Source organism: Ambystoma mexicanum, chromosome 10, assembly GCF_040938575.1.
Source record: "Ambystoma mexicanum isolate Mex_15411 chromosome 10, UKY_AmexF1_1, whole genome shotgun sequence".
NCBI lineage: Eukaryota > Metazoa > Chordata > Amphibia > Caudata > Ambystomatidae > Ambystoma > Ambystoma mexicanum.
Window position 1 is genome coordinate 1,142,557,144 of NC_090932.1, and position 12,998 is coordinate 1,142,570,141.

At 46.4% G+C, this 12,998-nt stretch overlaps 1 protein-coding gene across 1 annotated transcript in view; it reads right to left on the minus strand.

Moving 5' to 3' along the window:
- Positions 1 to 12,998, minus strand: part of LOC138492095 (neuropeptide Y receptor type 1-like) — a 100,769-nt gene that overhangs the window by 42,391 nt on the left and 45,380 nt on the right. The gene's annotated exons all lie outside the window — the stretch shown is intronic.

Genomic DNA, 12,998 nt, shown 5'->3' on the forward strand with positions numbered 1-12,998 from the left:
TTACTATTATTATTGTATTTTTTTGAGTGCAGACCTAGCTTCGAGATGCAACAGAGCACTTTACAAAGGTATACAACAATACAGATACATAACGGAGTGCTTTACAGAGGAATACAACAGTACAGATGCATAACAGAACTCTTTTTATAGGTAACAACAGAACAGACATACAGCAGGGGTGGGATATACAGGGGCACAGAGGAGGGGTTCAGCTGTAGCGGGCGTAGGGGAGGAGAGGGGCGGGCAGCGTCTAGCAAGTCAGAGGTGCAGGGGAGACGTGATGACCTAGGTGTTGAGGAGGAGAGACTCCTTGAAGAGGTGGGGCATTATTTTGGTTCTATGTAATTTCATCGCGGGATGTTTTTTTTGCAGGGTTTTTTACCACAATTCTTTTAATGAAAAAGACCATTGCATTTTTGAAAATTATTTTTGGTGGGGGCTCCCCCCCAATTCCCCCATTCCCTTTACTGTTTTATGTATTCCTAAACACCCACACCCCATATATATAATTTTCTAACCCCCCTAAAAAATTCGATGGGTTTTTTTGTTAAAAAAATAATGGTAAAAAAACCCACGAAAAAACATCCTGTGATGAAAGGACGTTGTACCATTATTTCAATCTCTGTCCTCTCCATGATTATATAGAGGTCTGCTGGGAATATGTGTGGTTCTGGCATTTTCCTTGTGTGCAGGGAGGCTATAGCAGCTTGTATGCATTCCTCCCTGTCACTTCTTCCAGCTTTCCCGTCTCCCCTTCCCCAATGATGGGAAGTGTTAACACATCCAAGAAACCATTCTACATGCCTGCTTCTGGTGTCTCTTCCTTTAGGTATAGCGATGAGTGGTACTTCCGATATTCTTCTCTTATGCCCTGCTGGTATCTGATCATCACACCACCATCTGCTTAGACTGCGGTACTCATACATTCACTCACTAGGCACTTCAGTCTGTGGGAAAGTAGCCTTCCACTCCTCCTCCTCCGCTGCTCCTCAATCAGAGTAATGCATCTTCAACCTCATCTGAAAGTAGCTTGATCAGCTTAAATTTCTGCCCAGCCGCCTGGCCTCAGTTGTCTGAGGCAATCTTTCCTCCAGATTCTTAACTTCTTTCTCTGGGCAACATTTCTGCACTTTCGCTTCTCTCTGCTTTTTGCAAGTCAAATCCATCATGAAATAATGCATATAGCTCTTCATAGTCTCCCACACCGTGCTTGCGCTTACTTCGCCGTTCCTGTTCAACATGAAAAACTCTGCAATTACTTAGTTTATTGAAGAATTTACAAATTCATCGGGCAGGAAAGGGGTATTAAGATACCAGTTGAAAGACCTGACCTGGCCAGGTGTAAGGGCCAGATCTATACTCCCAGGAGCGTGATCTGAGAGCAGTATGCTCTAGCTACGACTCTGCGAACAGCTCTGGACCACATTATGCGAGCTCATAACAATGTCAAGTCCACAGAATGCTATGGGCTAGCAAACGGAATGTGTAATCGCACCTGGTGGGGAATTGTACTGCATACATCCCCCAATTCGTGCTCCATGATTAGATTCTGGAAGACCCTGGCTGATCTCCTTGTGTCTGTGCTGCCCTCTCCTGACCTATCCCTCACATTACCCATGACCGCAAGGAAATCTCTCCCCATTCCCAGAATGTTATTAGAGAAAGCAGCTCCCGTGAAAAGGTGCCTTTATTGAGATTAGCCTGCTATCATGATCATGTGCAGAGGAGTGTGCCATCATGGGTACGTTTTCTGCGAATCAAAATGGCCACCCCCAACCTTTGGAGTTGTAAGAGTAGTAAAACTCGTTCCCCATCCATACCTTTGCTAGTATCCCAGCTTCATCCTCTTCCAAGTGTGTTTCCTGGAGGAAAGCAATATCGCAGCCCATAGCATTCAAGTATGAGGCTATCTTCCATCTTTTCACTCTCTCATTCAATCCATTAAGGTTCCAGGTCACAACCCCCTCCCCTGGTATGTGGTCCGCTCTGCCTCCTGCCTCACCATAGCATCCTCCAAACTAATGAGTCCCCCCAGTGTATGCGATCCCCATTCCAGAGCATGAACAATACCACACCAGCACCGTGCTCCTCATCTAATCTGCAGCCCAAAGGCACCATACTAGGAAGTGGGTGTTCAAATTCAAGTATAACTTGTGGTCATTCCACATAGTTCACACTTGCAAACCGCCATAACACCACCACAAGAACAACCATGGCTACTAGCTATGCCAGTCCCGGCAGCTCTGCCAAAAGCTTGGAAGTGTAGTCCCTGATCCTCCACCAACTTCCTCCCCTCCATTGCATCGAATTCTTACTCCTGGTGTACAAATCCTGTATGGGATTTGTATACCAGGAGTATACCACCCCAGGAATTGTGCCCACCCACGGCTGTGGCTTGTGAGTTTGCTGCCCTTCCCCTACTCCAACAATGTATGCAGATTCACCCCCCCACCCTCATTTAACCCGATGCCCTAATGCCTACCCTAGATTATGACTAACACCAGCCAGACAACCCCTCAACCAGGTGGTCTCAGATCCTCAATCGTGCACATAGGATATCTTCAGAAACTCAGATTAGAAGCCTAATGTTATAGATGAATCAAAGTGTGGAGGTAGCCAGGCTGCAGCCTCTTTCTTCTAATCTTATAGTGGTCAGTTGGGGTACCGACCCCCAGATGAGTTTCCTTTACCAGCGACCACAGTGACTGCGATCCTCTCTGAAGCAAAGTGTCAACCCGTCCATAAGGAACTCCAAAGTGGGACCCAGGTCAAACACCCCCGTAATCCCTATGGCCAATTTGTGAACCATCAAAGCCCTCAGACCAGTTATCTGGAGGTCGCACAAACCTAATTGCCATGAAATGCTATTGCAACAAATCCTGCCCAATGCTTTCCCCCCCTACCCGTCAACTCATAGCCTTGAATTACTTAGATCTCTCTATGTGATCAAAATGTTGAACCATCCCACCTGAGATGGTCTGGGCCTTCTGCCATTAGGCCCCAACCGTCATCCCATGTCAACCCACACCCTATGAGATGACCTCAGCAGGCCTGCTACATGCCAGAAAGCATACCACAGACATGTGCCCCTCATCTCGCAATGGGTGGGGTCGCGTGTACGCTTCACTTGACCCCGGTAAGGCATGTGCTGCTCCAGGCAGTTTACCAGTCCTCTCCTAGCCTCACCATTTTGGCTCCAGAAGATAAGAAGAAAATATATATATAAATCACTGAATTATTCCCTTTTATAAATATATAATTTGACATGGGCTGAGATGTATCATTCTAAATGTAAAAAGTATGCTATTTCTGTTGAAACGATGCATTCAAATACTTCTTTCACAAATTAAAAATGTGACCATAAGAGCTTGGGTAAGGTCTTGGTAGCCCACCCACCTCCCTTTCGTATCAGACTAGCGGGCAATGGAGCTTAAGGCCTTGGGGAAGTGCTAAGGCAGGTAAACATGCAGGTATCCCGGGAATGCTCATCTGCATTGCCAGAACCCTTCTAATCTTTGGCTTGACTTGATTATCTCTTGACCGCAGTGGAGCGCGTGGGCCCGTATATCTCGAGTGTGCAAGCCGTACATGGAGTAACCAGAAATCCCATCAAGCGTAGCCGACCGGGATATGAGTGTCTAGGATGTGCCTAGCCTAATCAAAACTACAGGATATCCTATAAGGGGATGTGATAAACAATAATGTCAGAGAAGCAGACCCCACCATGCGCCAAGCCAGTTGCGATCAAACCACATATGTGTGACTGTGGACTCGCAACTGTGGGAAAGACGGGTTCCTCTCGGATCCTCTCCCCACTTGGCCATGGTCATTGGTATAAAATGGTAACAGTGGCAGTATTTGCATTGGTACTCACTTGGGCAACAGAATGTATAATGACAACACTTGGATTTATTGTGAATTTAATTGTGTCCTAACTACGTTTATCAATGTTGATTAGTAATGACTTCACAGCAGTGCTAAAATCTCTTGAGGATTCAGTAGAAATGTGTCTGAAATGTCTTATATACCCTATTCGGAGGGTGGCATTGTCCAATTAAGATTATGCTTTTTTGGCCAATATATATTTTCCAAGTTATGCCCATCATATTTTCTGAGAGGTCCCTGGTGGGATTGATTGTGCTCTTGGTGAGAAGGACCTTATCGGAGCTTTGACCTCTATATGAAATGACCACTGAGTTAGGAGGTATTGTTATATCTGATTTAAGAGTGAACTACAAGTTGCTACACGTTAAGCATGCAGTTACATATTTCTTTCAGGGCCCAAATAATCAGGTATCTACGATGATTCAGAGCAGGGCTCTACAACCTTTGGTTTGCCAGGTGTTTTGGACTACAACCCCCATCAACCCTCCCTAGCCAGAATAGACAGATGGAATGGTTCATGGGAGTTGACGAACAAAACACCCGGAGAGCTATAGTTTGAACACCCCTGATTTAAAGGGTGTTGGGCCAATGGTCGGTAATGCATTTTCCAGCACAGACATCGATAGAGACTGTTAATGTGCCAGAGGCAATTAGGACAATACCTTTGGTCTGAGCAAAGATGTGTAGTACTCTAGGTTATATGAACTCCCTCCTTTGGAAGTTAATAGAATGTGTGGGGAACATGATACTTGAGGTTAACATTCAGTATGCGTGCAAGGCACTAGTTATAAAATTGGGATCAGTTTAAATCTGAAAATGAGAAATGCAGCATGTGCTCCACCTAACGTTCAGTGGTCCATTTCAGAAAAAAATACGTTTTCCCCAGAAACAACTAGGCAGATTAAAGGGGGCCAGGCCTGGGCTGCTCCAGAAGATGGGACCGAGACTCAACCTCTTGGGAAGGATCCCTGGGAGAGAGGGGATAAGACCTAGAGCCGAGAATTAGTTGTGAGTAGTAGGTAGAAGGCAAAGTTCCTGGAAGACTGGAGTAGGTTAGAGGCCCATGATTTGCCTGTGATAGGAGCCTCCTCTTTATTGAGCATCCGGGTCCCCAATCCTAGATGGTTCCTGAGAGAAAGCCAGTTGAGTGTTATCCCTGCCAATAACCTGGAGGGTTTAAGGCCATCACTTGGCTTAGATGACTTAACAATGCCATGACACAGTTATACGTTTAAAGATCTATGTGTTTCCCAGGTCAGCCTATTACCATTCGCCCAAATGTGATTCAGGGGTGCCTGTGTTTACATATTGCTCTTAGCCAAGAGCCTGCTTATTATAGTCCTCCCCCCAAAGGCTTGAATGCAGTAGCCTCTCAATTTCTAACAAATGCAGATTACCCTGCCCAAATACATAAGCATTGATTCTCAGGCAGATGTCTGTACCGTGGCTAGGATATTCTTTCCAGGTCATTAAGGATACCCCATATCTAGATAGAAAGGGGTCCTGAATGCAGGGAATCCCTTGATCCTTTTGTGTGTAACCAGGGTAGAATAGATCTCCGATTTCCTCAGGTGGACAAATATTGGTGCATACATATAGTTTTGAAGGAACTGTAATAGAGGCTTGCCACAGAGAATCAAACAGAATTTGCAATATTGGGCTTCACTTCGAGGACAGCACTGCAGTAAAAACAGTGGTAATACGGTGGTAATTCCATTACTGCCACCATAACTCCACATTACCACACCGCTGTACTATAGATATACTACTGCTCTTTGCTGGAGGTATATCAGTTAGCCTCATCTGCAAACCTATAGTTTTCTGGTCTGGGAAAATTGTTGGTTACGGAATAACCAGCCATATTCCCAGATCGTGTTGAAGCTCATTTATTTGGTAATCCCTGTGAGTATTCCTGAAGTATGTTTACAGAATGATGTATATGTACAACGTCCCCATCTTGGCCCCGCTGGTTGATGTTGGGTTCACCAAGGAGGCTGGGTGACATCACAAGCCAAACTTCTGTCTCACCAAACCTGAATAGTTTCTTATTTCTGCCGTAACTTTGAATCGATGTTCAGTCCTGAATCCTGCCTCTTTGCTACCAATCCCAGAGCATGGGGGAGCCACATGACTGTCTGGTTGTTGTGGAGACACTCTTTTGTCACCCTGGTTTGATTTATCTGATGTGCCTTTGTTGAATCCTGACCTGATTATTTTTGTAGATGGGTCTTGTATCTGTTTGCCAGAAACTGGGGAATTGGTATCTGGTTATTCTGTATTGCCCCACCCCCATGCCGTTTTAGAAGCTTATCGATGGCCTATAGCAAAATATGCACAGGTCGCCAAACTCAAGGCCCTCAACTGTGATTGTGCCCTCGCCCGAGACAGATCGGTTACAATCTATACCGACTCCAGGTACACCCATGGGGTAGTCCACGTTTTCAGAGTTCTCTGGCACCAGCGTGGATATTTAACTTCCATGGGCACCCCAATATTAAATAGAAAATATGTATCAGCTTTATTGAATGCATTTTTACTTCCCACAGCTGTAGCTACAGTTAAATGCAAGGGACATGATTCCTCAAAGTCATTCAAAGCCCAGGGAAATATATCAGCAGATGGTGCAGCTCGCTTAGCAGCCTTAAATGGGCCCCTGGAACCTAATGAATATCTTATTTATGTTGCAGTTGCACGGTCACCAATCACTTCCCTTTCCAATCTGGCAATCCTCTAAGATCAAGCCCCTGAAGCTGAAAAGGTGATCTGGAATCAATGATATTGTAAGTTTAGAGTAGATTCCCTCTGGTGTGCTTCAGATGGCCTCCTGGTGGCACCAAGGGTGGCACCAAAGGTATTGCTCCCCTACCTGCTCCATGAAGCTCACGGATTAGCTCGTTTAGGTAAAAATGCTAGGATCACTTTACTGCGTCGAGATTGGATGGCTCCTGGTTTAGCCTCTATGTCTCAGAGGTATTGTGAAAATGGTGTCATATGTTCAACATATAATGTTGGGAAATCGGTACTCACAAAGATGTCTGCATTTCCTATAATGAAAGGTCCATTCTGTCATGTGCAGTGTGAAAGCATCATGAAGCAAGACACAGACAACATATTCACTTTTCTTAACAAAAATAGTTTATTGGTCTTTATTTGTCAGGATGGATTAATGTGTAAGTTGCCCTAAGCTAAGAAACTAATGCCAATCTGTGTTATCAAGTTCAACTCAAAACCCTTCCTGTGTCCAAAACGTATACTTGCCCTCACAACTAAAACTATACAAAGTGTAGGGATGTCAGCACTAAATGAAACAGTGTTCAAGGTAAAGGTTCTGAGCTTCTTCTAGCTCTGGCTTATTTTCAGCGTCATCTTTCCCAAGTTCAAAATAAGTTCCAAAAAGTCTCGGGGCTCCCTTCCCCAAGTTCAACACAGTACCACAATGTCTCAGGGTTTCCTTCCCCAAGTTCAACACAGTTCACAGAAACCTTGGGGTTCCCTTCCCCAAGTGTAACACAATTCATAAAGTCTCAGGGGTTCACTTCCCCAATCATACAGCTCTTCCACTAGAACTGCTGTGAGTCTTGTGGCTTGTATGAATGCTGTCCGTTTAACTTCACAATCCTCTAGGCTCTTAAGTAGCTCAAATGAATGCTTTCTTTCACTTCAGCAATGGCTATGTAGGATAGCCTTTGTATTGTGGCTTTCTTTGGTTCTTTCTCCGGATCGGCTTCTCGGTCTAGGCGCAGTTGTTTGACCTCACAGTCCACCCATTATAGGTCACGCAACCGATACCCCTTGGCACTTTGTGATGCTCTTGGATTTCCTTAACCAACACAGGTTTTCTCCCTGTGCCAGTAATTCACATTCATGGTAGCTTTCACAATGTCAGTCTCTTGCCTTTACCACTACTTGTATTCAAGTCACTCTGACAATCTGTGGTATAAATCGTTTTTACACTTGGCTTTTCCCAATGTCCATTCAAGTTCATCATCTTGTCTTTCACGCTTGCTTTTCTGCTTAATTCACTTGTGCTTATTATGAGCTTTTAAATTAGTTCATTAAATGCTTCTGAACGGGTTTCCACAGTGTTCATAACTGTACATCATTTGCTTTTCACTCGTGTGGCATTGTTATCTGATTTCCTTATCTTTCTCTTCAATTTGGTATTTCTATAGATCTTGGTACCTTTCAAAAAGTACTTTGACGTTTGTTCAGTATTCAATAAATCATGTAGCATTTCAAAAAGCGCTTTGCAGTTTGCTTGGCAGCTGAATAGCTAACTCTCCAATGTCCAATTCCCACCCCTGGAGCGCCCTGTTATGAGTGTTCCCTCTCTTGCACTCACCGGTACTCGGCTGCTCCTCCGGGCATCTCCGCAGTATTCTCCGACTTCCACTTTCCTCCCAGGTAAACATTGGGAGCTCCAGTGAGCAGCGCTCGCTACCGTGAGACCTTGCTGCAGTGGTTTGCAGCAGTTAGGAGTCTTTTGTTTTCCCCAGCTCCAGCTGGAAACACGCATCTCAGGTAATTGTTGGGGCTCTGACCCTCTCACGGCCCGCTCAGGTTGCAGCGCCTCTCTCACCCCCTGGCAACACACAACAGCCCTGCTCCAGCCTGCTCCCTGCCTGTTATGCTTGAGCTAAAACATGGCGCTGATGCGCAGTGCATCATGGGAGCGCTTGGAGCCATGATGGATATTTACTTCATGCCGCAGTGAAAAGCTGCACTCATTTTGCTGAGAGCTAGATTCACGATGCTGAAGAAAACATGCTTTCCAAACCTGGTATGCAGTCAAGGACATTTCTGCTGGGAAAGCTACCTTTGTTATGTCTTGTTATGAGCTATGGGACTGTTTTCCGTGGTGTTTGATTCTAGAGGAGGGAGGCACTTTGCTCCTTGAGGTTACTGTCGGTTGACCCAGCTGGCAACCAACGGCTGCTCATCAATGCGCAAGTGCATTGTCAGAAGGTTCGAGAAATCGCCACCCCTTTTTGAAGGGTGCATATATGCGGAACCCCTGAGCGGTCAGGTGAGACTTCAGCCAGAGGGGGGACGCTTCCGTCCGGCATACCTGTGGGCTGTTGTGCTCTCGGCCTGGCTGTTATTGGGGTCTTCCAGCCGCTTCTGGCGAGATGAGGAATCCAGTTACGCTCACAGTGATGTATTTTCTTTTGAATTCTCTGTTTCTTCTGTGATTTATTTCTATGTTATCACTGGTTGCTTCTAAGCTTTGAATAAATAGCCGTATAAGTGCTCATTATTTTCTAAGAGTGTGTGGTTGCAAGTTATTGCGTCTTCCTGCGTTCAAAGTATTGGCTCCGTAATTGTACTGGTGATTTATGACTGTCTGTGCAATCTGGGAGAGCAATACACCGCCTTGCAGCTACCACCTTCTCACCAGGCAGGTTCCCCCTTCTCCTCTCTCGGTCTACCATTTTATGCACCTGTGGCCTGTCAATTGGTCGCAGGTACAAGTCCTTTGCCTGACCACAATTATAGCAATGAACAGGACATGCCTGACCTTCCATAGTCCTCTTCCTCATCTCAGTACCATAGTGGTGAATCTCACTAGAAATGTGCATCACTCCTAGGTGCCTCTTCCTTGTCCCAGTTGTAAAGGTATGTGAATGTGGAACAGTATGTGTGTAGGGAAGGGAAAAGGACATACAATACCCTACGAAGGTCAGGGGAGGGGAGGACTCTCTCAACAGGGAAAGGGGAACCATGTCTCACCTGCAGACAACCTCTCCCCACTCCCCAAGGTCCCTCCACCCAGGTGATTCTCCCTCGCATCTCCACCCCCAGGGACAGAATCCAAGAGCGATTGCCTTTCCCAGGACACCTGAGAAGGATGCCCTCCAGCACCTCACAGCAGACAGACATTATACAGCTCCCTGCCTGTATGGATGCTGTCTATTGTTTGGATCTGGTTGACATATTTTCTGAGTGGGTGCAGGTATACTCATGTAGAAAAGCAGACGCTGTCCTTGTGAACACAAACTGTCTGCTCATGAAATCCTCACTGGTCACCCTATGAGAATGGGAACTGCTCCCCCAGCAGTTACCCACATTCAAACATTCAAAGTCTGTCGTTAGAGGATGATTCCAATATTGTTTCATGTTGATTAAAACTATTTAAAATCTCCATGCTCGGGTCCGTGAAGCCCTGTCCGAACCGCTACAGAAGCCTACCACCCTCTACAGCCAGAACACTGGGTCCTTGTGAAGGCCCACCAGTGGAAATCTGTGCTCCAGCATAGGTGGCGCGGCACATTCTAGTTCCTCTTGACCAATTACTTGGCAGTGAAGTGTTCTGGGATCCTGGTTACGATCCATGCGGTGCAATGTCGCAAAGTTGCCACCACAGTTGATGACATCACCTGTGCGACGATCGATCTTTCTCGGCTTGGCTGCAGTTCCACCCCGACCACTGACTCCATCACCGGTGATGTCACCAGTCATTTGCCGATGTCAGACTCTTTCAGTGTTGCTGGAATGGAACGGCGAGGGCACAGCCCTTGATCAGTTGATATGCTCACATGCTGAACCAGGATACGGACCTTCTAAACCTCTTCCACCCACACATTGGGGTCCCTGCCGGAGCTATTGCCAAGGCTCCTTTGTCAGGCAGTTGAATTTCCTGAAGAAATGACCCCGATTCCGACCTGTCTGTTGGCATACCAACTGCAGTGCCAGACCTCTCTGGACGTCACAACACAACCTCCAAAAGGTACGCTTTGCGATCCCGTGGAATAGCTCTGAACAAAGTGGCAATTTACCAAGTTACTTGCCCCTGGATTTGCCCCCTCAACAATGAGGAATCCCCCTGAGGTGGCAGTGCACTGGCAGAGAGTAGAAGCCACTATTGTTTATTCACCGATACCTGCAAGTTATGGCTACTGCTGGTCATTTTTTTTGTTACAATGACCCTCATATGCACGTGGCTCTGGCACCTGGCATACCTGTAATTGGACTTTTAGCTGGACATTTTGATCGTAAACTGTGAACTAAGGAATTCTGTGCTCAGTACCCGATTGCTTGTGGAACTTTTGAACGTTGATATGTACTTTGTCTATTTTGTTATTTATTTATCTATTGCATTTGTTAACAGCGCCCAGAGCTGTATGTATCACAGCCTTTTTGCAACTTCACAGAGCCTATACACTTTGAATTGGTTGTGTTGATCTGGCAAACTTGTTTTACTTATGTCTCGCACCTTACCTGCCTTGATTAACTAAATCGAACTTTGTCTTCAAGCCACAAACTTTAGTGCTGGTGTTACGACCTGATTTCTGAACTTGGACACTAGAGGGTTGGACCTAGTGTACACTATGGGCCTCATTACGAGTTTGGCGGCAGCCATGGAGCTATTAGCTCCATGGCTGCCGCCAAACCAGGCTCCTTTACCGGGTTCTCTGAATGGGGAATTACCGGGCCATTCCGAGTTCGGAGGGCCCGGTAATTCCTCCCTCTGGGAACCTGGACCCGGACCTTCCCCATTCCCTTTGAGCCCCCATAGGGCTCAATGGGAATGGGAGAGGGAGCTAACAACGGGCCGATTACGACCGGCCCGTTGTTAGCTCCCTGGTCGCCTTGCGGGACCCGGTAAAGACGCCTGGTTTTACCAGGTGTCCTTACCGGGTCCCGCGAGGGGACCTCGTAATCGGGCGGAATGGTGTTAACGGGTCCGCATCCGTTAGCGGAACGTATTAACCCATTCTGCACGGGTCGTAATGAGGCCCTATATCTGATTATATTTCTGTTATCATCGTATCTGTTAGATTGTTGATATATTCTTGCTTGTCCATGACTGATGCTTTTCGCACCACCTGTCATGAAAATGACGGTCCCTCTGCACATCCCTGGGTTTGCAGTTAAAACACTAACTTTCATCTCTCCTGGCAGTATGCCTGCATTTTCAATCTCGCCGACTGCTGGGTCTGTGCCTTATCCTCCAGGTCTCCTATCGCACCTATCTCCTTTCAGTGGGGGAATGTCTGTTTGGATTTCAAGTTGGTCACCAGTCCCAAGACCTAGGACCCTGCAGGGATGCTCATTCCCACTTGGGATGTACTAGTCCTCTGAATTTCCCCACCCCGGACCTAGTACGCATTAAGGCAGCAGAACTCCACCTTTGCTCCCCTCCAATTGGTCTGATATGCTACACCAACCCAGGTCCTCTGTTCATGGGAGCTAGCAAATATCATTATTATCTGTCCACCAGTTTCATTGTAGTGATCAATAATGTTACATTTGCTTTTGACCGTAATTTTTCATTCTCCCAGTCTGTGTACGCTACGTATTCTGGAACCTATTTCATCTGTAGGGACAAAGCTTATCCCTGGCTACCCACTAATTGGGGAGGGACTTGTTACATGGTGTGCATCCTTCACGGAGTGTGTCATACTCCCACCTTTCTAGCCTAATCCTGTTACATTTCTGATTCTATACTTTCGTTTGGTTTCTTTGAGATTCATTGGATACAAACGGACTGGCCTAAAGACTTGCCTGAGAGACTGGCCTAACATCTGAGCACCGGCAATGTCGCAGAAGAGTACAGAACAGCTGAGCTGTGGAATGCTGTGAGGCCTCAGAACCATGAACAGCCCCTCCTGAGAAGTACACAGCGATGACCTGCTGGCCCAAATCCCAAGGATGTCAGAGGCTGCCACACAGAAACAGCCTGCAGTTCCGAAATGTACTTTTCTTCCCCCTGTTCGGGGAAATTACCTGTTTGTCATGTTATGTGCTGGTAATGGGTGGAGAATAGAGCTAGCTACTGCATTGTACATACAGATGAGCCAGGGCTGGGAGGGGCAGAGCAGAATGCAGCCCTCCTATGCACTGGTGTGTGTTTGCATTACAGCGCTTTTCACCCCACTTCTGGTCTCTTGTGTATTATTTGTGTCCGAGTACTGAGTGGCTAGAATGCAAGAGGAGGCATGAGGGACCTGGATGAGCACTGGTATTGTGGGGAGCAGGTCGGGCCTGTAACAAGTCCTGTCTCAGAAGTACTGCCTAGAAAAACTTTGTTGCAGTGGTAGGATATTTTATACCAGCCCTCGGGAGTATAATAAATAGAGACCGGCTGACCCAATTGTCACGGTTAATGGAGA